The sequence below is a fragment of the Pinus tabuliformis genome, chromosome J (genome assembly GCF_031772625.1).
Source record: "Pinus tabuliformis cultivar Carrire ecotype Pingquan chromosome J, CPIR1, whole genome shotgun sequence".
Lineage (NCBI taxonomy): Eukaryota > Viridiplantae > Streptophyta > Pinopsida > Pinales > Pinaceae > Pinus > Pinus tabuliformis.
Window position 1 is genome coordinate 367,191,085 of NC_142295.1, and position 26,324 is coordinate 367,217,408.

The 26,324-nt window shown below is 38.4% G+C and overlaps 1 pseudogene; it reads left to right on the forward strand.

Moving 5' to 3' along the window:
• Nucleotides 1–1,891: 1,891 nt before the first annotated feature.
• The window catches only part of LOC149227266 (uncharacterized), a 35,614-nt pseudogene continuing 11,181 nt past the window's right edge, over nucleotides 1,892–26,324 (forward strand).

Consider the following 26,324-nt stretch of genomic DNA (forward strand, 5'->3'; position numbering starts at 1 on the left):
TTGGAAACATTTGTTTATATCATGAGTGACTACATTAATGGGAAAAAGGCATTAAAAACCTTAAATTTGAAAAAAACTAAAAACTATGTAACAACAAGTGAAATAAATCTAATGATGCTACTGACAACAATTTAAAAACTACAGTTAAGAAGCTAGAAAATAATAGAAACTAAAGAACTACTTCTACGCTGGAATGCAACTATCCTAAATTAGTGGAAACAAATAACACAAGCCACAATGAACACAATGTTAAGAAACAATTATGAACATGATAAAAACATAGTAAATATACAACTGAACGAAGAAAGACAACAAATGAAAATGTACAGAAATGAAATATACCCTTGACCACGCAGGGGCCCTCTGCAAGGTCTAGGACTAGCAATGCAGAATCAACACTTCACACGGTTCAGGTATCCATAAAGAAACAGAGTTTTTATATTAAAAAAAGAGTACTGAAGTCTTAAACCTACAAGCGGAAATTACACTATTTACATCAGTAAAACATTGACATCTTCTACATTCTAAATGTTGATATTTACAGGAAAAAATGCACAACTGTTTGAAGAGAGAAATTATCTACAGCAAACACGTAGACAGGTAGTGTATCTGGAAATTTAGTCTTCGGTTGGCTTGAAAATTAAATATCCGAATAGTGGTTGTTGGATACTGGTTATCCAGGTGGAAAATGACATCCTTGGCTTCAGGAGACTGCCCCGATTTACTAAGAAAATGTGGACAACATTCCAAAAAGCCCTCCTAAAACGGAAAAGCCGCAATCAAACACTTCCCATAACACTGATAAAGAAGACCAAGCTGCTGATACTCCAATGGAAAAAGGGAAACCTGCTTCTCACATTACTAAAACCCAATCTGAAAAATCATTTGACATAGAGGCAGAAATAGGTAAATTGAAGATATCCATCCCCTTATCTGAACTGGCAAAACATGATGTGTATAGGCAACAAATTCAAAGGTCACTTCAAATGTCGGAGGTAAAGGATGATGTGAATGTTCTTGATGATCAACCTGAGCTGTTGTTTGGTCCAGAAGTTAATGGAAAATCAACATATGGATTTGTCTTGCCCTTTTATGTCAGTTTACATATACAAGACAAAGTCCTGCACAATGCCATGTTTGACTCAGGTGCTCCACACAACCTTATGCCTAAAGCCGTAATGGAAAAGCTAAACCTTGATGTTACAAGACCCTACAAAGAGCTATTCTCCTTTGACTCAAGTCAAGTCAAGTGTTTAGGCCTCATCAATGACATGTGTGTCTCCTTAGTCCAATTTCCTAACAAGACAATCCTCATGGATGTGGTGGTTGCTGACATTCCACCAAAGTATGGCATGTTACTATCAAGATCTTGGGGGACAAAACTCCAAGGATCCCTCCAATTACATCTCTCTTATGACACTATATCTCTCTTTGGGCAACCAAAGAGACCGTATAGAGAAACACTGATGAAATATGTGGTAACTAGTGACAACCAGCCTGAAAAGTTTGCCATTTACTCAATCCATTCTGATATGGATTCTTTTATTTTATTTAATATGAAAAAATTCCTCCAATTGATGACAAGCCGTTGGCTTTAGGAATGAACACACCCATCAACGAAGAATCAGTTGCCTAAACTGATATAACTGTCAAAACAATCAAGGCAACCAGCTTACAAGAAGAACCTCCCCAAACAGAAAATTCAAATCTGTCCGCTGCAAGAATGACTGAAACTCTTGACACTAAATACGAACAAGAATTCGTATGGTATTTAGAGTTTGATGGATCTGTCAACAAGTTAGGAGCAGGGGCAGGTGTCTGGGTTCACAATACACATAACAACCATGCAGAAGGCCATGCCTACAGACTAAACTTCAAATGCACTAATAACATGGCAGAGTATGAGGCTCTCCTCTTAGACCTTAAACTACTCAAAGCACTAGGAGCTGCAAAAGTATCCATTTTAGGTGACTCTAATTTAATCTTACAACAGATGAAAGGTAATTTTGTTACCAATAACAATAGAATGAGGGCCTATAGGACTGCTGCCACTAGTATACTCAACACATTCACTGAATCCAAGCTTGCCAAGATTTCAAGAGAGAATAGCATTCATGCACACAGCCTGGCCACTTTTGCTAGTACATGCAAGCTTCCTTTTAAACCAAATCATCACTTCATTGCTGAAATAAAACATAGACCTGCTGTCCCAAATAATGTTAAAGATTGGCAAGTGTTCAAGAACGATGCCCAGATTCATAATTTCCTCACCCTTGAGCATGAGTTTTCAAATATTAACATTGACATGGATGCTATGATAGATGAACAACAACAAACCAATGAAAATCAGCAGGCTGTAACGCCCATAACGGCCAAAGGAATGCTGAACCCAACTATTTTTGATAAAAACAAATATAGAAGAACTGAAACTAATGCATTTGGAGGAAATAGCCGAAACAGAGGCCGAGATCGTTGATCTAAAAGACAACTTACTCCCTGCTGGCCTCACTCCATTGGAAGACATGTTTGATGCTAATGATGTTCCCAAGAAACCAAAAATGCAACCCCTGAATGCTGCTATAGAGGAACACAACATTGCGACAGAAAAGAATCCCAAAATGATCAAATTATCCAAAAATCTTCCATCTGAACAAAAGCCCAAATATATTGATTTATTCAAAGAATTCCAAGATGTATTTGCTTGGAGTTATGAGGACTTGAAATCCTATGACACCTCAGTAATCAAACACACCATTCCCTTAAAACCAAACCAAAAGCCCTTCAAACAGAAACTGAGGAGAATCAATCCCATGCTTCTCCCTTTGATTGAAAAGGAAGTGAAAAGAATGTTTGAAGCAGGCATCATAGCACCCATCAGATTTTCTGAGTGGGTATCCAATCTTGTTCCTACAAGAAAAAAGACAGGAGAGATTAGGCTATGCGTAGACCTAAGAAATTTAAACCAAGTATCCCTAAAAGACCACTACCCATTGCCCAAAATGGATCATATTCTACAGAGAGTAGTGGGATCATCTAAAATTTCTTTGCTAGATGGCTTTTCAGGTTTCAATCAAATACTGGTTCACCCGGATGACCAAGACAAGACAGCCTTTACCACACCGTGGGGAACATTTAAGTATGTAAAGATGCCATTCGGACTTAAAAACGCCGGTGCTACCTTTCAAAGGGCAATGGATATTGCATTTGCCAAAGAAATACATGATTTCCTAGTTGTCTACCTTGATGATCTAACCCCTTTCTCTAAATCTAATCAAGAGAACCTGAAACATTTAAGACAAATATTCATGACATGCAGGAAATATGGAATTTCCTTGAACCCCAAAAAATCCCTCTTTGGCCTTGAAGAAGGCAAACTCCTTGGCCATATCATATCAAAGGACGGAATTAGAATTGATCCTGAAAGAATCCAAGCCATCCTCCAAATCCCATACCCAAGGAACTTAAAAGAGTTGCAAGAATTCTTGGGAAAAATCAATTTCCTAAGGAGATTCATTCCAAATCTAGCTGAGTTGATAAGACTATTAAGCAACATGTTAAAAAAGGATGCCAAGGTAAGATGGTCTCTTGAAACAAAAAAAAGCCTTTGAGGGCATAAAATCTGCCTTAACCCAAGCCCCTGTCCTTACAAGCCCACAGTTTGATAGGGACTTTATCATATTTTCTTTTGCATATGATCACACCATAGCTGTTGTTCTTCTGCAAAAGGATGATCAGGGAGCTGAAAATCCAATTGCATTTTTCAACTAAGCCTTAAGAGATGCCCCTTTGAAATATCCAATCATGGAGAAGCAGGCCTATGCCCTGGTCAAAGCAATCAAGGATTTCTGAGTGTACATTTTATATTCACATGTAATTGCCTATCTCCCGGATGCTGTTATAAAAGACATATTAACCTAAGAGGGATTAGAGGGCAAAAGAGGCAAATGGATTGCAAACATCCTTGAGTATTACATAGAAATAAAACCAACCAAGCTCATAAAGGGACAAGGTTTAGCCAAACTGATGTCCGAAACAAACTTTCAAGCCTTAGACATTAACCAACTGGACAATGAACAGGAGCTAGCGAATCCACAGATCAGTGAAACCTTTTTGCAATCCCCATGGTATGCTGATATATGCTTTGTTTTGTTAAACCTATTTGCTCCCCCAGGGTTTTCCAGAACTAAGAAAAGATTTTTAAGAATGAAGGCTTCAAAGTTTTGTGTCATAGATGGTGCATTATTTTGGAAAAATCATGAAGGTATACTGCTTAATTGTTTAATCATGAATGAAACTAACAATGTCATGAAAGATTTCCATGCAGGTGACTGTGGAGGGCATCTGTATTGGAAATCCACTGCTAATAAAATTCTAAGGGCTGGTTTTTATTAGCGCTCTCTTTTTGCAGATGTAAAGAAGTTTTCCATTTCCTATCACAAATGCCAAATCTTTGAAGGAAAAAGAAAGTTGTTGCCCATGCCCCTTAGACCCATCTCAACTGAAAAGCCTTTTCAACAATGGGGTCTTGACTTCATTGGAAAATCCATCCCTCTTCCTCAGGCCAGCACAAATGGATTTTAACAGCCACCGACTATTTCACCAAGTGGGTTGAGGCCATCCCATGCAGACAAGCCAATGACACCATCATTATCCAATTCCTTGAGTGCAACATCCTTTCTAGATTTGGCTTCCCTGAGAAGATCATTACTGATAACGCTGCTGCTTTTAAATCCAAAAAAATGATCAATTTTTGCCACAAATTTCACATCACCTTGGGGAATTCTACAGCCTATTACCCCCAAGGTAATGGCCTGGCTGAGTCATCTAATAAGAACCTGATTAATATCATAAAGAAAGTGCTAGAAGAAAACAAGAAGAACTAGCATAGAAAGCCCACAAATGCCCTATGGGCAGACAGACTTTCAACAAAGAAATCCATTGGGATGAGCCCTTATGAGCTAGTATATGGCATGGAAGCCAAGTTTCCTTCATCTTTGGGCATCCCTACTATCAAACTGTTACAGGAGATTTAGGCTGAACCAAACGACATTCAACGAAGAATCAACCAAACCATTCACCTTCAGCAAACCAGAGAGGAAGTTTATGACAAAGCTCAGATTTTGCAAGAAAAGCTCAAAAGGATGTTTGATAAGAGAGCTAAGACTAAGGATTTCTATATGGCTGACAAAGTTCTAAGGTGGGATTCACAAAGAGAAGACAAGGGAAAACATGCAAAATTTGATTTTCTATGGAAAGGGCCATTCATTATTTCTGCTGTGAAGGGAAATAACACATATTTTCTCAAATTTGTAGAGGGCAGCACAACTAAAGAAGGCCCTGTGAATGGCCGAATGCTAAAACATTACCATGATCCCTTTTAAAGGGATACATTCCAGCTCTGTATATATCCTTTGTACATTGATATTTGTATATATCGGCGCTCTGTTCATTAGTTTATGTGAAAGAAATCTGAGTGTTAGAGGAGCAGCAATAATGTTTGTGAAGACACAGCCAATTGCCAATATTCCATTCTTTAAAGCTCTGTCTCTACATTTAACTTGGTAAAACAGCAATAGTAGCACTGTCCAAAAATTTTGGTGAAAGAAAACAGTGGGCAGCTTGCAGTCTTCATTCAAACAGTATCAATAAGAGAGGAGTATTCTTTAAATTTCACATCAGCAAATGTTTCTAGACCAGCGCTAAAGGAAACACATCAGTTTTGACCTCTGTTTTTCAAAGGCACAATGCTCAAACAATAATGTACACAACATCAAGCACGCAGAAGAAAGCGGGCAATGTTATGTAGTTTACAGTAATTCAGTTGAGGAGGGAGCTTTTCATATTTCAAAGTTTCACACTATAACGGCCAGCATAAAGAAGTTTTTCAATCCACAGCAACAATAGAAGATCAAGGCAGTCTGACCTGCTGTTCTTATCTTTTCACAAGGAAAAGCCATCCCCAAGTGGAGCCACTGTTAGCCTCCTGTTGCAACAAGTGTTCATCTTTCATGATTGACAGTTTTACATACCAAATATGTCATACTTTGCATCCTGCAATGCTCCGTATTTCCAAAAAAAGGCCTGAGAAGAGGCCATTAAAGTGTGCCAGTCCAAATGCCACTGCTGTATTCCAATTTTGATGACTTAACCATTTTTGGAGAATGTTCTGTTAAGGGAAATCCAAACAACTTAATCTTGGCTTCCCTAGGTTTCAATTTCTTGTTTTAGAATATAGAGAATTGATATCTATCCAAACAGCTTAATCTTGGCAGATTTGTAGACAGGTAGAGAAACAAAGGACTCAAACTGCTTAATCTGGTCCCTTGGAAGAAATAAGGATAGATTTAGATAGGAGGGTAGTCAAAAAGAAAAATTGTAAAGCAAGGTCTGCAAGTCTAAGTGCACCCTTCCTGAAGTAACAAAAAATGCTAGATGTATTAGGCTGGGTAGGTAGCCTGGGGTTGCAGAAGCAAGATCTCCTTCAGTGTTGGCCTCGACAAGGAAAGCTCATCTCATCAGTGTTAGAGGTAGCAAAGCAGTGTTTTGGTGGCAGAATTCTGGAAGCATGTCTAACTTCCCTTCACTCCCCCTCAAAGTTTCTTACTAACACCCCTAAAGGACCTTGGGATCTGCCCAACAAGTCCTGAGTCCATTTCATTTTTGTGAAACATTAAGTCAAAGTTTTGACTTTCTTCATGAAAAGAAGCCACATTTCTTGTGTAAAAGTCATGTTTTCATCTTCTACACAATCTCTATGTCTATCACCACTTCATAGACTTATCATTGGTCCCTTTCATTTCCACTCTACCAGATCATATTAACTCCTGATTCTACTATATAGCTCCGTAAATGTTCCCCATCCCCATTTACTACTAAAACTATATAAAATCCCAAAAAATATTAAATAATACCCCCCCTGGCACTATAGCCATATGTTCTAAAAACTGGGGAAATATTAAGTCCATCTGGGACTTATATTTAACCTTTCCTCATTTGTCCCTTCTGATCAGTTAACCCCTGGTTGAACTGATAGCCATTTATTCCCCTTCGCAGTCATTTCTCGAAATTAATGTTTAAATGTTTTATTAAACATCAAATTATCACTCCCCCCCCCCCCCCCCGCTTAAGCCTAACCCGCAAAACCCATGTTTCCAAAGTTTTTAACCCCGCTGGCGTATAACCCATAAAAACCCGTCTTTATTAAAGTTCCCCCCCCCTCGCCACATGAATAATTAAATAAAATAGCGGGCGGGTCCCCGCCCTAACCTTCCACCGACTTACCCATCCCGTCGGCCGTTAGATCTGGCCCGCCCAAGATCTACGGTGGGCGGGTCTTTTCACACGCCAAAACGCCGAGGGTTAGCATCCGGGAGTTCGGCGGTTTTCCTACCGTACTCCTGCCACACGTCACCCTCCCGGCTGTGGCGTAGCCCCCTCCTCCCAACCACCCAGGCGCTAAAGCGGTGCGCCCGAAACCGCCAAACCGCCCCCCTGGTGACGTCAGCGCCACGTCCTCCGCCTAGTGACGTCATCGCTGACGTCATCAACCTACGTCGGCCTCCTGCCACCACACTGCGAAGTCACCCTACCACGTCACTGCCACTGTGTACTGCCACATCACCCGTTGTACTGCTGATGTCATCAGCTAACATCATCCTGCCATGTCACCTGCCGTACTGGGTCCCACCCACTGACATCATGCTGACGTCATCACTCAAAAAGGTGCGAAAGGCGAAAATCGTGCTAAGGAAGCCCAAATTTAGATTCTAAGGTAGTTTTTCATGCGCGATTAACGCCTAGCGCTAATCACGCATGGCTATGAGAAATGGGCCAAAATGGAAAGCCCCTCATCGCACAGCCCCCAACAAGCCCTAAAGGCGCAGAATGACCCGTTTTTATTCGCGAAGCATTCAGAAAGGGGCAAACACACTTTTTAAAGCAACAGAAGGCCGAGCATCTGCGATGAAGGATCGATGGGACAGTCTAAACCATTCAGGAGATTTTAAAGACTCCAGGATCAGCGCCAAAGAGTGTCAAGAAGCGGTAGAGAGTATCAGTTCAGAAACATCAAATCAGGTGAAAGTTAAAAACCTTCATCAAAGTCAACAAAGCAGTTAAGGCCATTTAAAAGCCTATATGGTCGGGATTAGTGCTCATTAATGCCAACAAAACAGCAACAAAACCAAGTTAGAGGTGGAGATAAAGGAAAAATCACAGTTATTACAGAAGGACTGCACCAGGCCACCCAGGACAGACATTAACTCAGTTTTGATACAGCTGCCCTCAGCGCAGCCGAAAGATATTTTCATGCATTTATTTCTGGATAAGATTAGGTTAAAGTAATCATTTTCTTTCAGACCTTCTTAGGTCAGCTGTAATAAGTTAGGTTTTGATCATTTTCCCTATATATACCGACCCTCTGTATTGTTTAAAGGGTTGGTTGGTTGATAATCCTCATTAGAGGCTCGCACTGGATATCAGAGATGTTTTACTTAATCAAAGATTGCTGAAAAGCTTTGGAGGAACAACTATCTGCTCTGTCTCTAATGGTTTGAAGAATTGAATGTGGAATTCTCGTGCTGCTATATGAATCAATAAGTTTTCCTTATCTCTGTTATTTCAACTTCACATATGCTCAAGTCACAGAACAAAGGATTGGCTCAGACCTTGCTTGGTTGCACTCTATGCTCAGTTTCTGTGGCTTCTTAATGTTTTCCTCTTGAATTAGGCATAAATATGAATTCTGTTATGGCGCATGTTTGACCTATTTTCATATATGAATGACAGTTATCTAGGAATTCTTAACTGCTCCTAGATAGGGCTCATTTGTCTTCTTTCTGCTAATCTGAATGAGAGATTCTTAAATTGCCCCTCATTCCTTAGCCTTTAATCCATCCCTTTTACCTTGAATGATTGTTTCATACGCAGCTAGCTTGCTCCATATTCCCCCTTGTGACCAAGAAAACGCACCAACAGTCCTACTCTTTGAATCCACGCCCAATGGTTCTAGAACTTTCATGCTGTCCCTGCCTCTTTACTTAAAAGCATCATCCTTCCCACCAAAAACAAAGCAAAACCCCTTGAACTCAATAACTAGCCTAAAAAGATTATCAACAAAGCTAAATAAAAAAGAGAGAGCCCTCTTTGGTTGCAGGTGGGCTAGAACATGCAGTCCAAAGATTGGTCTGTGGTTACCTCGACCATATCCTTTTGATGCCGACCAGAAGGACAACCTGAGTGATAACATAATGGCGACTCCACTAGGGACATCCTCAATTATTTTCACAAATCAAGTTGGAAAACTCCGGAAGAGCAAAAATCAATGTTGTATGTCCCTTAAGACTACAGATGAAGTCTGAATGTCGGCCAGCAAGCCTTTGAAATTGTTCTTGCTTTGCAGTTACAGGAGTAAATAAATGCTGCTTCAGCCAATCTTCATGCTAGCTGTCCCTGAAATTTAATTAGTTCCTTGCCAAAACAAATTCAGAATCTGGCTCCCAAAAAGAATTCTCGTTATACTAGGTCAAATCCAAACCCAAATCCACCAGCTGCTTTTGAAAATCCGAACTTAATCCCAAAAATCCTCAGGAAAAAAGAATAAAGAGATGATTTTGCTGATCATAGTCCTCAAGCAGTTCGCCCAAGCAGCGTTTCAACCCCTGTCAAAGTCTTATTTCGTTCAACCCCTACTTCCCCTTGTTCATCATCTACTTCCCAAAGCACTCCCTCCACACCTCCATTCACTACACATACTCCCGTTACCACTACTGTTGTACCAATTGTGCCAGTTGTTCCACTTATCCCTGTTGTTCCGGTCATCCCTGTAAACATGGCCAATAGATATGCACCCCTGCAATTACCTACAAACTCTGGGGCTATGCCTCAGGATTATCAAACTAAAATAACATATTTTGATGGAACTGGCACTTGTACAGCCCTTTCGCATACAAAGAAAATGCAAGACTACTTTGAGAACTACGAAATAGATGATGATAGTGTGAGGATGAAAATTTTTGTTCAAATTCTAACAGGTGATGTAAGAACTTGGTTCAGATCACTTGCTGCAAATTCCATAACCACCCCGGATGAGCTTTACCAATCCTTTACCAACAGATGGGAGAAAAAGAAAGACCCCTTGCACATACTTGCTGAGTATGATACAATAAAAAGAGGCCCTCAAGAGTCTGTCCTAGATTACTGTGCTAGATTCAATAATGCTTTTAATGCAATACCACAGAACCTACGACCTCCACCTGACCTTGCCTTGTATAAATTCCCTTATGGATTCGACCCAGATATGGCCTACCAGTTAAAAGAAAGAGCCCCTCAAACCCTTGCAAACATGCATAATGTTGCTGTTAGCGTAGAGGCCAACCTAATCGCCAAAAGAAATAGAGCTAGAATGGAGAGAAGAACCACTTTCAACGAAGAACCCACAGCCTTAGATCAAAAACTCCATGCTATTATCAATGGCATGCAAAGGCTGGGAGACAAAGTAGAAAGTGTTGAGAGGAAATCATCATGGGAAGGAAAACAACCCAATACAATAAGGAACCCAAATTTCAGGAAAACGCAGAACACAAATGCTGGTGGGTCTAGTCCAGACCATGATATAAGACCACCTTTTCATGAAAATTATGCATAAGCATCTACATCTAGTGAACCCCCAGTGGACACTCACATGAACCTAGTGGATTCGAGACCTGAGCAACAAATTTTCATAACTCAACAAGACCAAGATGAGCATGACTTTAATCAATTTCAGACTAAGTCTGGTGAGTCTTTTGATTTTAAACAGGGCTATGATACTGCTGTGTATGAGGTCCACAAACAATATAAGCTGAGAACTAGGACCATTGACATTCCTGAACCTAACAAACCAAAGGATGGCAAACAGCCCAACAAAACTAAAGGCAAGGTTGTCATAACAGAACCAACTGATATACCTATCCCAAACCCGCATCAAGTGACTGTAGAGGACATAACACAAATGCAGCCTTCTATTGACTAGCCTCGGCCACCTTCTTCCTCGAAAGAAAATGTGGACAGCATTCCAAAAAGCCCTCCTAAAACAGAAAAGCCACAACCAAAAACATCCCATAACACTGATAAAGAAGACCAAGCTGTTGATACTCCAATGGAAAAAGGGAAACCTGCTTCTCACATTACTAAAACCCAATCTAAAAAATCATTTGACTTAGAGGCAGAAATAGGTAAATTGAAGATATCCATCCCCTTATTCGAACTAGCCAAACATGATGTGTATAGGCAACAAATTCAAAGGTCACTTCAAATGCCAGAGGTAAAGGATGATGTGAATGTTCTTGATTATCAACCTGAGCTGTTGTTTGGTCCAGAAGTTAATGAAAAATCAACATATGGATCTGTCTTGCCCTTTTATGTCAATTTACATATACATGACAAAGTCCTGCACAATGCCATGTTTGACTCAGGTGCCTCACACAACCTTATGCCTAAAGTCGTAATGGAAAAGTTGAACCTTGATGTTACAAGACCCTACAAAGAGATATTCTCCTTTGACTCAAGTCAAGTCAAGTGTTTAGGCCTCATCAAAGACCTGTGTGTCTCCTTAGTCCAATTTCCTAACAAGACAATCCTCATGGATGTGGTGGTTGCTGACATTCCACCAAAGTATGGCATGTTACTGTCAAGATCTTGGGGGGGAAATCTCCAAGGATCCCTCCAATTAGATCTCTCTTATGCCACTATATCTGTCTTTGGGCAACCAAAGAGACTGTATAGAGAAACACTGATGAAATATGTGGTAACTAGTGAGAGCTAGCCTGAAAATTTTCCCATTTACTCAATCCATTCTAATATGGATTCTTTTATTTTATTTAATGATGAAAAAAGTCCTTCAATTGATGACAAGCCGTTGGCTTTAGGAATGAACACACCCATCAATGAAGAATCAGTTGCCTGTACTGATATAACTGTCAAAACAATCAAGGCAACCAGCCTACAAGAAGAACCTCCCCAAACCGAAAATTCAAATCTGTCCGCTGCAAGAATGATTGAAACTCTTGACACTAAATACGAGCAAGAAATCGTATGGTATTTAGAGTTTGATGGCTCTGTCAACAAGTTAGGAGCAGGGGCAGGTGTCTGGGTTCACAATACACATAACAACCATGCAGAAGGCCATGCCTACAGACTAAACTTCAAATGCACTAATAACATGGCAGAGTATGAGGCTCTCCTCTTAGGCCTTAAACTGCTCAAAGCTCTAGGAGCTGCAAAAGTGTCCATTTTAGGTGAATCTGATTTAATCATACAACAGATGAAAGGTAATTTTGTTACCAATAACAATAGAATGAGGGCCTATAGGACTGCTGCCACTAGTATACTCAACACATTCACTGAATCCAAGCTTGCCAAGATTTCAAGAGAGCATAACATTCATGCACACAGCCTGGCCACTTTTGCTAGTACATGCAAGCTTCCTTTTAAACCAAATCATCACTTCACTGCTGAAATAAAACATAGACCCGCTGTCCCAAATAATGTTAAAGATTGGAAAGTGTTCGAGAACGATGCCCAGATTAATAATTTCCTCACCCTTGAGCATGAGTTTTCAAATATTAACATTGACATGGATGCTATGACAGATGAACAACAGCAAACCAATGAAAATCAGCAGGCTGTAATGCCTATAACGGCCAAACGAATGTTGAACCCAACTATTTTTGATAAAACAAATATAGAAGAACTGAAACTGATGCATTTGGAGGAAATAGCCGAAACAGAGGCCGAGATCGTTGATCTGAAAGACAACTTACTCCCTGCTGGCCTCACTCCGTTGGAAGACATGTTTGATGCTAATGATGTTCCCAAGAAACCAAAAATGCAACCCCTGAATGCTGCTATAGAGGAACACAACATTGGGACAGAAGAGAATCCCAAAATGATCAAATTATCCAAAAATCTGCCATCTGATCAAAAGCCCAAATATATTGATTTATTCAAAGAATTCCAAGATGTATTTGCTTGGAGTTATGAGGACTTGAAATCCTATGACACCTCCTTAATCCAACACACCATTCCCTTAAAACCAAACCAAAAGCCCTTCAAACAGAAACTGAGGAGAATCAATCCCATGCTTCTCCCTTTGATTGAAAAGGAAGTGAAAAGAATGTTTGAAGCAGGTATCATAGCACCCATCAGATTTTCTGAGTGGGTATCCAATCTTGTTCCTACAAGAAAAAAGACAGGAGAGATTAGGCTATGCGTAGACCTAAGAAATTTAAACCAAGTATCCCTAAAAGACTACTACCCATTGCCCAAAATGGATCATATTCTGCAGAGAGTAGTGGGATCATCTAAAATTTCTTTGCTAGATGGCTTTTCAGGTTTCAATCAAATACTGGTTCACCCGGATGACCAAGACAAGACAGCCTTTACCACACCATGGGGAACATTTAAGTATGTAAAGATGCCATTCGGACTTAAAAACGTCGGTGCTACCTTTCAAAGGGCAATGGATATTGCATTTGCCAAAGAAATACATGATTTCCTAGTTGTCTACCTTGATGATCTAACCCCTTTTTCTAAATCTGATCAAGAGCACCTGAATCTTTTAAGACAAATATTCATGACATGCAGGAAATATGGCATTTCCTTGAACCCCAAAAAATACCTCTTTGGCCTTGAAGAAGGCAAAATCCTTGGCCATATCATATCAAAGGACGGGATTAGAATTGATCCTGAAAGAATCCAAGCCATCCTCCAAATCCCATACCCAAGGAACATAAAATAGTTACAAGCATTCTTGGGAAAAATCAATTTCCTAAGGAGATTCATTCCAAATCTAGCTGAGTTGATAAGACTATTAAGCAACATGTTAAAAAAGGATGCCAAGGTAAGATGGTCTCTTGAAACCAAACAAGTCTTTGAGGGCATAAAATCTGCCTTAACCCAAGCCCCTGTCCTTACAAGCCCACAGTTTGATAGGGACTTTATCATATTTTCTTTTGCATATGATCACACCATAGTTGCTGTTCTTCTGCAAAAGGATGATCAGGGAGCTGAAAAGCCAATTTCATTTTTCAGCCAAGCCTTAAGAGATGCCCCTTTGAAATATCCAATCATGGAGAAGCAGACCTATGCCCTGGTCAAAGCAATCAAGGATTTCCGAGTGTACATTTTATATTCACATGTAATTGCCTATGTCCTAAATGCTGTTATAAAAGACATATTAACTCAAGAGGGATTAGAGGGCAAAAGAGGCAAATGGATTGCAAACATCCTTGAGTATGACATAGAAATAAAACCAACCAAACTCATAAAGGGACAAGGTTTAGCCAAACTGATGTCCGAAACAAACTTTCAAGCCTTAGACATTAACCAATTGGACAATGAATAGGAGTTGGCGACTCCACAGATCAGTGAAACCTTTTTGCAATCCCCATGGTATGCTGATATATGCTTTGTTTTGTTAAACCTATTTGCTCCCCCAGGGTTTTCCAGAACTAAGAAAAGATTTTTAAGAATGAAGGCTTCAAAGTTTTGTGTCATAGATGGTGCATTATTTTGGAAAAATCATGAAGATATACTGCTTAATTGTTTAATCATGAATGAAACTAACAATGTCATGAAAGATTTCCATACAGGTGACTGTGGAGGGCATCTGTATTGGAAATCCACTGCTGATAAAATTCTAAGGGCTGGTTTTTACTGGCCCTCTCTTTTTACAGATGTAAAGAAGTTTGCCATTTCCTGTCACAAATGCCAAATCTTTGAAGGCAAAAGAAAGTTGTTGCCCATGCCCCTTAGACCCATCCCAACTGAAAAGCCTTCTCAACAATGGGGTCTTGACTTCATTGGAGAAATCCATCCCTGTTCCTCAGGCCAACAAAAATGGATTTTAATAGCCACCGACTATTTCACCAAGTGGGTTGAGGCCATCCCATGTAGACAAGCCAATGACACCATCATTATCCAATTCCTTGAGTGCAACATCCTTTCTAGATTTGGCTGCCCTGAGAAGATCATTACAAATAACGTCGCTGCTTTTAAATCCAAAAAAATGATCAATTTTTGCCACAAATTTCACATCACCTTGGGGCATTCTACAGCGTATTACCCCCAAGGTAATGGCCTGGCTGAGTCATCTAATAAGAGCCTGATTAATATCATAAAGGAAGTGCTAGAAGAAAACAAGAAGAACTGGCATAGAAAGCTCACAAATGCCCTATGGGCAGACAGACTCTCAACAAAGAAATCCATTGGGATGAGCCCTTGTGAGCTAGTATATGGCATGGAAGCCAGGTTTCCTTCATCTTTGGGCATCCCTACTATCAGACTGTTACAGGAGATTCAGGCTGAACAAAATGACATTCAACGAAGAATCAACCAAACCATTCACCTTCAACAAACCAGAGAGAAAGTTTATGACAGAGCTCAGATTTTTCAAGAAAAGCTCAAAAGGATGTTTGATAAGAGAGCTAAGACTAAGAATTTCTATATGGGTGACAAAGTTCTAAGGTGGGATTCACGAAGAGAAGACAAGGGAAAACATGCAAAATTTTATTTTCTATGGAAAGGGCCATTCATTATTTCTGTTGTTCAGGGAAATAACACATATTTTCTCAAATCTGTATAGGGAAGCACAGCTGAAGAAGGCCCTGTGAATGGCTGAATGTTGAAACATTACCATGATCCCTTTTAAAGGGATACATTCCAGCTCTATATATATCCTTTGTACATTGATATTTGTATATATCGGCGCTCTGTTTATTAGTTTATGTGAAAGCAATCTGAGTGTTAGAGGAGCAGTAGTAATGTTTGTGAAGACACAGCCAATTGCCAATATTCCATTCTTTAAAGCTCTATCTCTACATTTAACTCGGTAAAACAGAAATAGTAGCATTGTCATACCACAGAAATTTATGGTGAGAGCAAACAGTGGGCAGCTTGCAGTCTTCATTCAAACATTATCAATAAGAGAGGAGTATTCTTTAAATTTCACATCAGCAACTGTTTCTAGACCAACGCTAAAGGAAACACATCAGTTTTGACCTCTTTTTTCAAAGGCACAATGCTCAAGCAATACTGTACACAACATCAAGCACGCAGAAGAAAGCGGGCAATGCTATGCAGTTTACAGTAATTCAGTTGAGGAGGGAGTTGTTCATATTTCAAAGTTTCACACTATAATAGCCAGCATAAAGAAGTTTTTCAATCCACAGTAACAATAAAAGATCAAGGCAATCTGACCTGTTGTTCTTGGCTTTTCACAAGGAAAAGCCATCCCCAAGTGGAGCCACTGTTAGCCTCCTGTTGCAACAGGTGTTCATCTTTCATGATTGACAGTTTTACATACCAAATATGTCATACTTTGCATCCTGCAATGCTCCATATTTCCAGAAAAAGGCCAAAGAAGAGGCCATGAAAGTGTGCCAGTCCAAATGCCACTGCTGTATTCCAATTTTGATGACTTAACCATTTTTGAAGAATGTTCTGTTAAGGGAAGTCCAGACAGCTTAATCTTGGCTTCCCTAGGTTTCAATTTCTTGTTTTAGAATATAGAGAATTGATATCTGTCCAAACAGCTTAATCTTGGCAGATTTGTAGACAGGTAGAGAAACAAAGGACTCCAACTGCTTAATCTGGGCCCTTGGAAGAAATAAGGATAGATTTAGATAGGAGGGCAGTCAAAAAGAAAAATTGTAAAGCAGGGTCTGCAAGTCTAAGTGCACCCTTCCTGAAGTAACAAAAAATGCTAGATGTATTAGGCTGGGTAGGTAGCCTGGGGTTGCAGAAGCAAGATCTCCTTCAGTGTTGGCCTCAACAAGGAAAGCTCATCTCATCAGTGTTAGAGGTAGCAAAGTAGTGTTTTGGTGGCACAATTCTGGAAGCATGTCTAACTTCCCTTCACTCCCAGGATCAGCGCCAAAATGGAAAGCCACTCATCGCGCAGCCCCCAGCAAGCCCTAAAGGCGCAAAATGACCCGTTTTTCTTCGCAAAGCATTCAGAAAGGAGAAAACACACTTTTTAAAGCAACAGAAGGCCGAGCATCTTCCATGAAGGATCGATGGGATAGTCTAAACCATTCAGGAGATTTTAAAGACTCCAAGATCAGTGCCAAAGAGTATCAGGAAGCGGCAAAGAGTATCAGTTCAGCAACATCAAATCAGGTGAAAGTTAAAAACCTTCATCAAAGTCAGCAAAGCAGTTAAGGCCATTTAAAAGCCTATCTGGTCGGGATTAGTGCACATTAATGCCAACAAAACAGCAGCAAAACCAAGTTAAAGGTGGAGATAAAGGACAAATCACAGTTATTACAGAAGGACTGCACCAGGCCACCCAGGACAGACATTAACTCAGTTTTGATACAGCTGCCCTTAGTGGAGCCGAAAGATATTTTCATGCATTTATTTCTGGATAAGATTAGGTTAAAGTAATCATTTTCTTTCAGACCTGCTTAGGTCGGCTATAATAAGTTAGTTTTTGATAATTTTCCCTATATATACCGACCCTCTGTATTGTTTAAATGGTTGGTTGGCTGATAATCCTCATTAGAGACTCTCACTGGATATCAGAGATGTTTTACTTAATCAAAGATTGCTGAAAAGCTTTGGAGGAACGACTGTCTGCTCTGTGTCTAATGGTTTGAATAATTGAATGTGGAATTCTCGTGCTGCTATATGAATCAATAAGTTTTCCTTATCTCTGTTATTTCAATTTCACATATGCTCAAGTCACAGAACAAAGTATTGGCTTAGACCTTGCTTGGTTGCACTCTATGCTCAGTTTCTGTGGCTTCTTAATGTTTTCCTCTTGAATTAGGCATAAATATGAATTCTGTTATGGCACATGTTTGACCTATTTTCATATATGAATGACTGTTATCTAGGAATTCTTAACTGCTCCTAGATAGGGCTCATTTGTCTTCTTTCTGCTAATCTGAATGAGAGATTCTTAAATTGCCCCTCATTCCTTAGCCTTTAATCCATCCCTTTTACCTTGAATGATTGTTTCATACGTAGCTAGCTTGCTCCATATTCACTCTTGTGTCCAAGAAAACGCACCAACAGTCCTACTCTTTGACTCCATGCCCAATGGTTCTAGAACTTTCATGCTGTCCCTGCCTCTTTACTTGAAAGCATCATCCTTCCCACCAAAAACAAAACAAAACCCCTTGAACTCAATAACTAGCCTAAAAAGATTATCAACAAAGCTAAATCAAAAAGAGAGAGCCCTCTGTGATTGCAGGTGGGCTAGACCCTGCAGTCCAAAGATTGGTCTATGGTTACCTTGGCCATATCCTTTTGATGCCGACTAGAAGGACAACCTGAGTGATAACAGGTTCGATAAGTATCTAAGGTTGTAATGGCATCTCATTTGAGGGAGCAAGTTTCCCTACCCTTTGGTAGATGTCGCACCTTCTGACATATTATTTAGCATCTCTGAAGATGGATGGCCAATAATATCCTAAAGAAAGGATTGTATAGGCTATCCTCTTGTCAGCAAAGTGTCCACCACATGGCTCATCATGACATGCTTTGAGAATATCAGGCATTTCATCTTCCCTAACACACCTTCTGATCATAAGATCTGGCCCTGTTTTATACAATTCATTAGAGATCCATGAATATCTTGCACTATTTTGAATAATATTTCTTTTTTCTCTAGGAAATAAATGTGAAGGTAACTTCCCTGTAACCAAATAGTTAGCAACATATGCAAACCAAGGAGTTTGAGTAGTTACTGCAAATAAATATTCATCAAGGAACTTATCCTCAACCAGAGAGTCTTCTTTGATATTCTGAATCCTAGACAAGAAATCAACAACTATGTTTTGTTTTCCAGGTTGATCTAGAACAGTAATATTGAGTTCTTGCAAAAGTAAAAGCCATCTTGTAACTCTGCCATTAGTAATAGGTTTATTCATCAAATATCTAATTGCAAAGTGATTTGTATGAACAAAAGTTTCATAGCCTGTTATATAGTGTCTAAACTTGTTAATTGCATGAACAACAGCTAAGAACTCTTTTTCAGTCACAGTATAATTCAACTTAGTGGGAGTCAAACTTTTACTTGTATAGTAAATAGCATAAGGAATGAAATATTTTTGTCCCAGTACAACTCCTAGAGCTATATTTGAAGCATCTATAGAAATATGGAAAGGAAGTTTCCAATTTGGTCCTCTTAAGATAGGTGCTTCAGATATTTTTGCTTTCAAGGTTTTAAATGCTAGTTGGCAATCAGGATTCCACTTGAATTCACAATCTTTTGTAAGCAATTTGAATAATGGAGATGCTACTTTGGTAAAGTTTTCTATAAACCTTCTGTAATATCCTATAAATCCTAGAAAAATCCTAACATATTTTTGGCAATTTGGAATTGGTAACTTAGAGATTACTTCAACTTTTGATTTGTCTACTTTAATCCCATCTCCTGAAATGTGATGTCCTAAAACAATACCTTCCGTAAACATCATAAAGCATTTTTCATGGCTTAGTGAAAGGTTTGTTTCTTTACATCTTTTAAGGACTTTTTCCAAATTTTCCAAGGCTTCTTCAAATGTGTTACCATAGACTGTAAAATCATCCATATATACCTCTACAAAATCATGTATTAGATTAGAAAAAATTCCTAGTACTGCTCTTTGGAATGTTGCGGGTGCATTACATAACCCAAAAGGAATCACACGGTAGGCAAAAGTTCCCCATGGACAAGTAAATGTGGTCTTATCCTAATCCTCAGGTTCTACCCAAATTTGATTATAACCACTAAAACCATCCAAAAATGAAAAGTACTTTTTATCTGCTACTGTATCTAATACCTGATCTATAAAGGGCAAAGGAAAGTGATCTTTCAAGGTTGCTTTATTCAATTCTCTGTAATCAATGCACACCATCCATTTACCATTCTCTTTAGTCACAATTACCAAAGGAGAAACCCATTGGCTATCTAAGATTGGGTAAATGAAGTTTACATTGAGTAGTTTTTGGAGCTCTTCTTTCACAATCTCCCTAAGATTTGGATTCATTCTTCTCTGAGGTTGTCTAATTGGTCTACTATTTTCCTCAATATAGATATGATGGATACAAGTCTTAGGGTCAATACCTTTCATGTCAGTATACTCCCATGCAAATGCAGCAGAATGCTTTTGTAAGATCTTGGTTAGCTCCTCTTGTTGTAATTTCTCCAAGTTTTTGTTTATGTTCAATGTTCTACCTGGAAAAATTTCAATTGTAGAGCTACCAAAATCTTCCATAGAATAGAGAGACATTTGCCTAGATGACAAGTATTCAGCATTAGATTTTACTTGAATTGTGCATGATCATACTCTAAAGATGTTTCAAAATTTTCTAATGTGTTCAAAATTTGACTATCCTCACTAATTTCTGATATAGTAAAGATAGGTTGTATAACATCTTCATCATCGATCCATTCCCTGTCATCTATTTCTGTGATTGCTTTTGCTAGAGAATACAAAGTAAATTTCTTTGTTGAATTACCATAAAAAATGTACATGTCACCAGATCTACAACTAATAAAAGCATCAGTTGTGGCCAGCCAAGGTCTTCCTAAGATAAGTGGGTGTCCTCCTAGATTATTCTTGGGAGTTAAAATCATGAAATCAACAGGATATTCCCAAGAATCTAAGGAGACTAAAATGTCTTCTAGCACACCATCTGGTTTGATTACTGATCTATCTGCAAGTTGCAGTAAGGTAGGTGTGTAAAGAAGATTAGGAAGTTTAAGTTGTTCCATAGTCTGTCTACTCATAATGTTTATTGCTGCCCCTAAGTCAATCAATGTGTTTGGAATTTCAATCCCATTTATGTGTGTCTTGACAATTGAACTTCCTGGATCCACATATTTCTGCATGGCAATATTTCCCATCATGATATTTGCTATTTTTCCTACCAGGTGAATTCTTTTTGTGTCTCATGGTTTTCTTCCTGGTCTTTTCATGTTCAACTCTTTTATTGTTTTTACTAGAATAGGAATTTCTGTAATGGCTTGTAACAAAGGAATCTTGATACAAACATTCTTTAATTCATCTAGGAAGTCATAATTGGGCAACAAGATCTGTTTTTCCACTCCTCTATCAATTTGTAATCTCTCAGGAAAAGGAGGTGTAGAAGTAGATGTAGGTTGCTCAATTATAGGAGTTGTGTTTATTGACTCTTTTTGTTTTTCTTTTTGAATGTTTTGGTTTTGAAGTGATATTCCCTCAAAACTTTTATTGACTTTCAGAGAATCCTCCTCAGAAGCATCTTGTTCTTGAATATCTATAGAAGGTTTTTCCTTTTCTAATATCCTACCAAATCTAAGTTGAACATCATTAAGATCTAGAGGAGCAATCATGTAAATAGGAAATTGTTGTCCTTCTACCATATAAGCATTCTGAGGGTTTTTATTATTGGGGTTTGGTAATGGCTGGGCTGGTAGTTGATTTGGCTTTTGTTGAAATGGAAGTAAGAGTTGAGGATTTTGACCTTGTTGTGGAGGTTGTTGTGAAAATGGCAATGAAAGGTGATGGCTTTGATTTGGAAATTGTGATTGCTGATTTTGCTATTGATTTTGTGGGGGAGGATAGCTCTGATAAGATGGAGGATATTGATAACATTGAGAAAATCTCCCATAAGGATTTTGTACCCCTTGTGCCCATGGTTTATATTGATATTGATTTTGAGGTTGAGGCCAAGGTTGCTGCCAAGAATTCCAGTTTGGTGGGGACTGAAAATTCATTGGATTGTTAAATCCTTGATTTTGTGGCCCTTGCCAAGGTCTTCTTGCAACAAAACAAAGAGGTTCTGTAGAATTTGGGACTACTTCCTCTTGAAAGACAACCTTAATACCTGAGATTGAAAGACAACCCTTGGTCTCATGACTTTATGAAAAAATCGTACAAGTTGCTACAATTTTTGCATATAAAGGGCATTCCCTTAGAGCATGTTTCTTTCTGCATTTTGGACAAAATACGGCTAAAGCATCAGCTTCTGTTTTCTGCTTGTTTTGGATTTTGAGGGTGTTTAGCTGCTCACTAACACTCCCTAAAATATCAGTTTTGAACTCATCAAGCATATTGCCAATTTCTACCCTACTTACAGATCTAGTTGTGGATTTGTTTGATCTAATAAGAGAAGGATCTCTTGGTCCTTTCCTAGTTTTATATTGCCCTCTTTAGAGATGAACACATAGTTCTGCTATGTCACTCAATTGAAGTTGAGAGATGTCTCCCTTCCCCATCATGTTAAGGATATCTATCCATTCATCTCTAATGGCCTTCAACAAAATAGCTTTCAAAGTTTCTTCATTTAAATTGTTCATTTTCACTCTTTTCAAATTGTAGTTAAACCTCTCAAGCAAATCCTCTAATTTTTCATCTTCCTTTTGCATCATTTTGAACACTTCATCCTTATGATTAGTAGGCATATAGTAATCCAAGTATCTATCCAAAAATGCATGTTTCATATCATTCCAAGTCCTAATGGATTGAGTGACTAACCCCATAAACCATTTCAAAGCAGCCCTTTTTAGTGTTGAAGGGAACAATTTGAGTTTTTGAGAGTCTTCTAGATAACCATAGGTTTTGCATAAGACTTCAAACTCAAACAAAAATGTTTCAGGATCCTCACTTCTTAACCCGTAGAAGTTTAGGAGGACAAATGGTGAAATGTTTTTCATTGTTGTATGTGTTTCCTCTTCTACTATAGGGAATCCAAATGAGTTATCTCCTTCCCTATTTCCTCTGCCCCCTCCATTATTTCCTCTACCTCCTCCATTGTTTCCTCTACCTCTTCCTCTACCCCCTCCTCCAAATAGTGAAAATTCTCCATGTGTTCTTCTTCTGCCATGATAGTTTCCACAAAATCTTCTGGTTCCTCTATTAATGGCTGATGAGAGAGAGTTTTTACTTCATCTTCCTCACTAGGTATTCCTACTTCTTCAACTACAATAGGCTCCCCTGTAGAGGTGAAAAAGGTTTCCTCTCCTAGGTCTGGTTTAGTAGATGAAGTGGGAGAATCTTCCAACTGATTTGTTGCCCATTGAATTCCAAGAATCCTAAGGCTGGGAGTATGAGTCTAGGATGGAGGTGTGTCCTTTCTAACCCTTGGTGGAGTAGGTGGAGTTGTGGAAATCGAACTTCTGCCCTTAGCTATAAATCTACGCCTAGAATCTCTTCCTCTATGCATGTCATTGTTATGTTTTGTTGTTTTTTATTTTATTTTTTTTATGAATGTAAGAAGTAAGGCTACCTAGTTACACATCCCTAACAACGGCGCCAAAATATTTAGTCAATTTAGTGTCCTAAATTGCTACATAAATTATCAATCCAGGTATCGTAAACTGATGAAGTGTAGTGCACTATATGTGCTAGGTGACCTTTCCTTACCTCACTATTTTCAAGTTTATGTTTGTTTTGGGATTTTGTTCTTTTGATTCCTAAGGTTATGTAATGTAATTGAAATCTTAATCTACTGCTGCTAAGAACCTAGAAAAATGAAGTGAGAGTCTAAAAGTGCTTTTAGGCCAAATTTGGAAGTGAGGTTTTCAAAACAAGAAAGTGAAAAACAAAGCTTCTCTTCTTGCTATTGTAATTGTTCCCAAATCATGAGCTGAAAGGACTCTTAAAACTATTGTCTACTTAATTACAAAATCAAAACTTAAATGAGAAAATGGAATTGCAGCTATCTATAACAAACTGAAAATGAAATACTAGAAATAAAACTACTTCTCTTGTCTAGTCTACTTGCAAAATTAAAGCTTAGTGAACTACTAAATATGGAACTGCAATTAAACTAAGGGAAAGAAACAAAAATGAAATTGCAACTATTCTATTGGTAAAAGCAAAACTAAATGAAGTATTGTTATCACTCTGCTATATAATTTAGGGAGAATTAACTCTTTATGATAGCAATATTTGAGAGATTTCATTATTCATCATTCTAAAAGAAGTAAACATGAGAATGCAAGGAAAAGCTCAGTCACAAATAAAACATTTCATCACTTAGTCTTAGGTTCAACCATCAATGAAGGGCTTTTGGAAATATGCATTTAAATCATGAGTTACTAAATTGATAAGAAAATGGCATTGGACTACTTAACCCAAGAACTAATGAACAACAATATGAAAGACTCATTTATAAATACAACATTTCACCATTTAGTTTGCGGATTTAACCATCAACGAAAGGCTTTTGGAAACATTCATTTATATCATGAGTGACTACACTAATAAGAAAAATGCATTAAACAACTTGACTCAAAAACTAATGAACAACAAGAAGTCTCATTCATAAACTCAACATTTCACCATTTTGTTTGAGGATTAACCATCAACGAAAGGCTTTGGAAACATTTGTTTATATCATGAGTGTCTACACTAATGAGAAAAAGGCATTAAACAACTTGACTCAAAAACTAATGAACAACAAGAAGTCTCATTCATAAACTCAACATTTCGCCATTTAGTTTGAGGATTAACCATCAACGAAAGGCTTTGGAAACATTTGTTTATATCATGAGTGACTACACTAATGGGAAAAAGGCATTAAACAACTTAAATTTAAAAAAACTAAAAACCAAGGAGCAACAGATGAAATAAATCTAATGATGCTACTGACAATAATTTAAAAACTACAGTTAAGAAGCTAGAAAATAATAGAAACTAAAGAACTACTTCTACGCTGGAATGCAACTATCCTGAATTAGTGGAAACAAATAACACAAGTTGCAATGAACACAATGTTAAGAAACAATTATGAACATGATTAAAACATAGTAAATATCCAACTGAACGAAGAAAGACAACAAATGAATATGTACATAAATGAAATATACCCTTTACCACGCAAGGTCCCTCTGCAAGGTCTAGGACTAGCAATGCAGAATCAACACTTCACACGCTTCAGGTATCCATAAAGAAATAGAGTTCTTATATTAAAAACAGAGTACTGAAGTCTTAAACCTACAAGCAAAAATTGCACTGTTTACATCAGTAAAACATTAACATCTTCTGCATTCTAAATGCTGATATTTATAGGAAAAAATACACAACTATTTGAAGAGAGAAATTATCTACAACAAACACGTAGACAGGTAGTGTATCTGGAAATTTAGTCTTCGGTTGGCTTGAAAATTAAATCTCCGAATAGTGGCTGTTGGATACTGGTTATGCAGGTGGCAAACGACATCCTTGGCTTCAGGAGACTGCCGCGAATTCATTTACTAAGAAACGTGCAAAAACAGAGTTCTACTTGTTGTAAGTTTCTTCCATTGACTCCCCTTTGACCGGGGTTCTCCTTATCGATTTTGATCAAATGGATAGGACACCATCCATGTTCAGACATTTTCCTAGCTACCCATATGATTCGTTTTCTTTCTTGACACCTGTAACCTACAAAAGCATGGAGATGGATGCGGAACAACCGGTTAACTATGGAATGTGGTTGCTTTCCGTAGCTGAAAAACAAAAACCTATCCAAATAACAAACATAACAATATAACTTGAAAATCACTGAGATGTACTCCTTGAGGCAATATGCAATGGCTTTTGATGATTTAGGATGCATTTTCATGGAAAAACAAAGGAAGAAGGATGAAGAAATTGCTTAAGAAAGAGGCAGTTTTGGAACTCAACAGTTCCCTTGACCAAATCTACAAAATACCGTAGGAAAAAAACCATCATGCCCAAAACCATGTGCGAATCCCATGCACAAAACCATAGGTAGGTTCGTCCACCTAATATTGGGTCCAAAAAAAAAATTGTGGGGAGTTTCCCAGGACCCTGTGTAGGGGGCTACCGCCCCCCTATAAACCCCCCAAAAGGGGGGCTATCGCCCCCCTATCACGGAAAGAATATAACACTCAAACAACATGATTGGCAATGTTAGAAATCTCTTCTTAACATTTTTTTAATCACAACTTTTCTTCAATGCTTTGTTTTGCACATATATGCATTGCAGAAAACACTTTCTTGATGGGAAAACCATGTCGTTGAATGTGGGATTTGGAACAATTGTTGAGATTTTCAACCCATTATCTCACAATTAACTCTCTTCAGTTTCTTTCTTGAAGCATTCTTGTTCATCCTCAACACTCTCAGAACCATCTTGGTAACTATGGTTTCTAGAACACTCATTTTCAGCCTATTAACACATGGTTAACTCTCCTAAGTTGCTTTCTTGAAGCATTCATGATCGTCCTTAGCACTCTTGCTCTAGTAACATCCGCATCAATTCACTTTTATCTTCAACATGATTTTGATGTTGTCTTTGTCATATCTTAAAGATTATTCTTTGACAACATCGTGGGAATTATCTCCCCTTTGATTGTTCATACA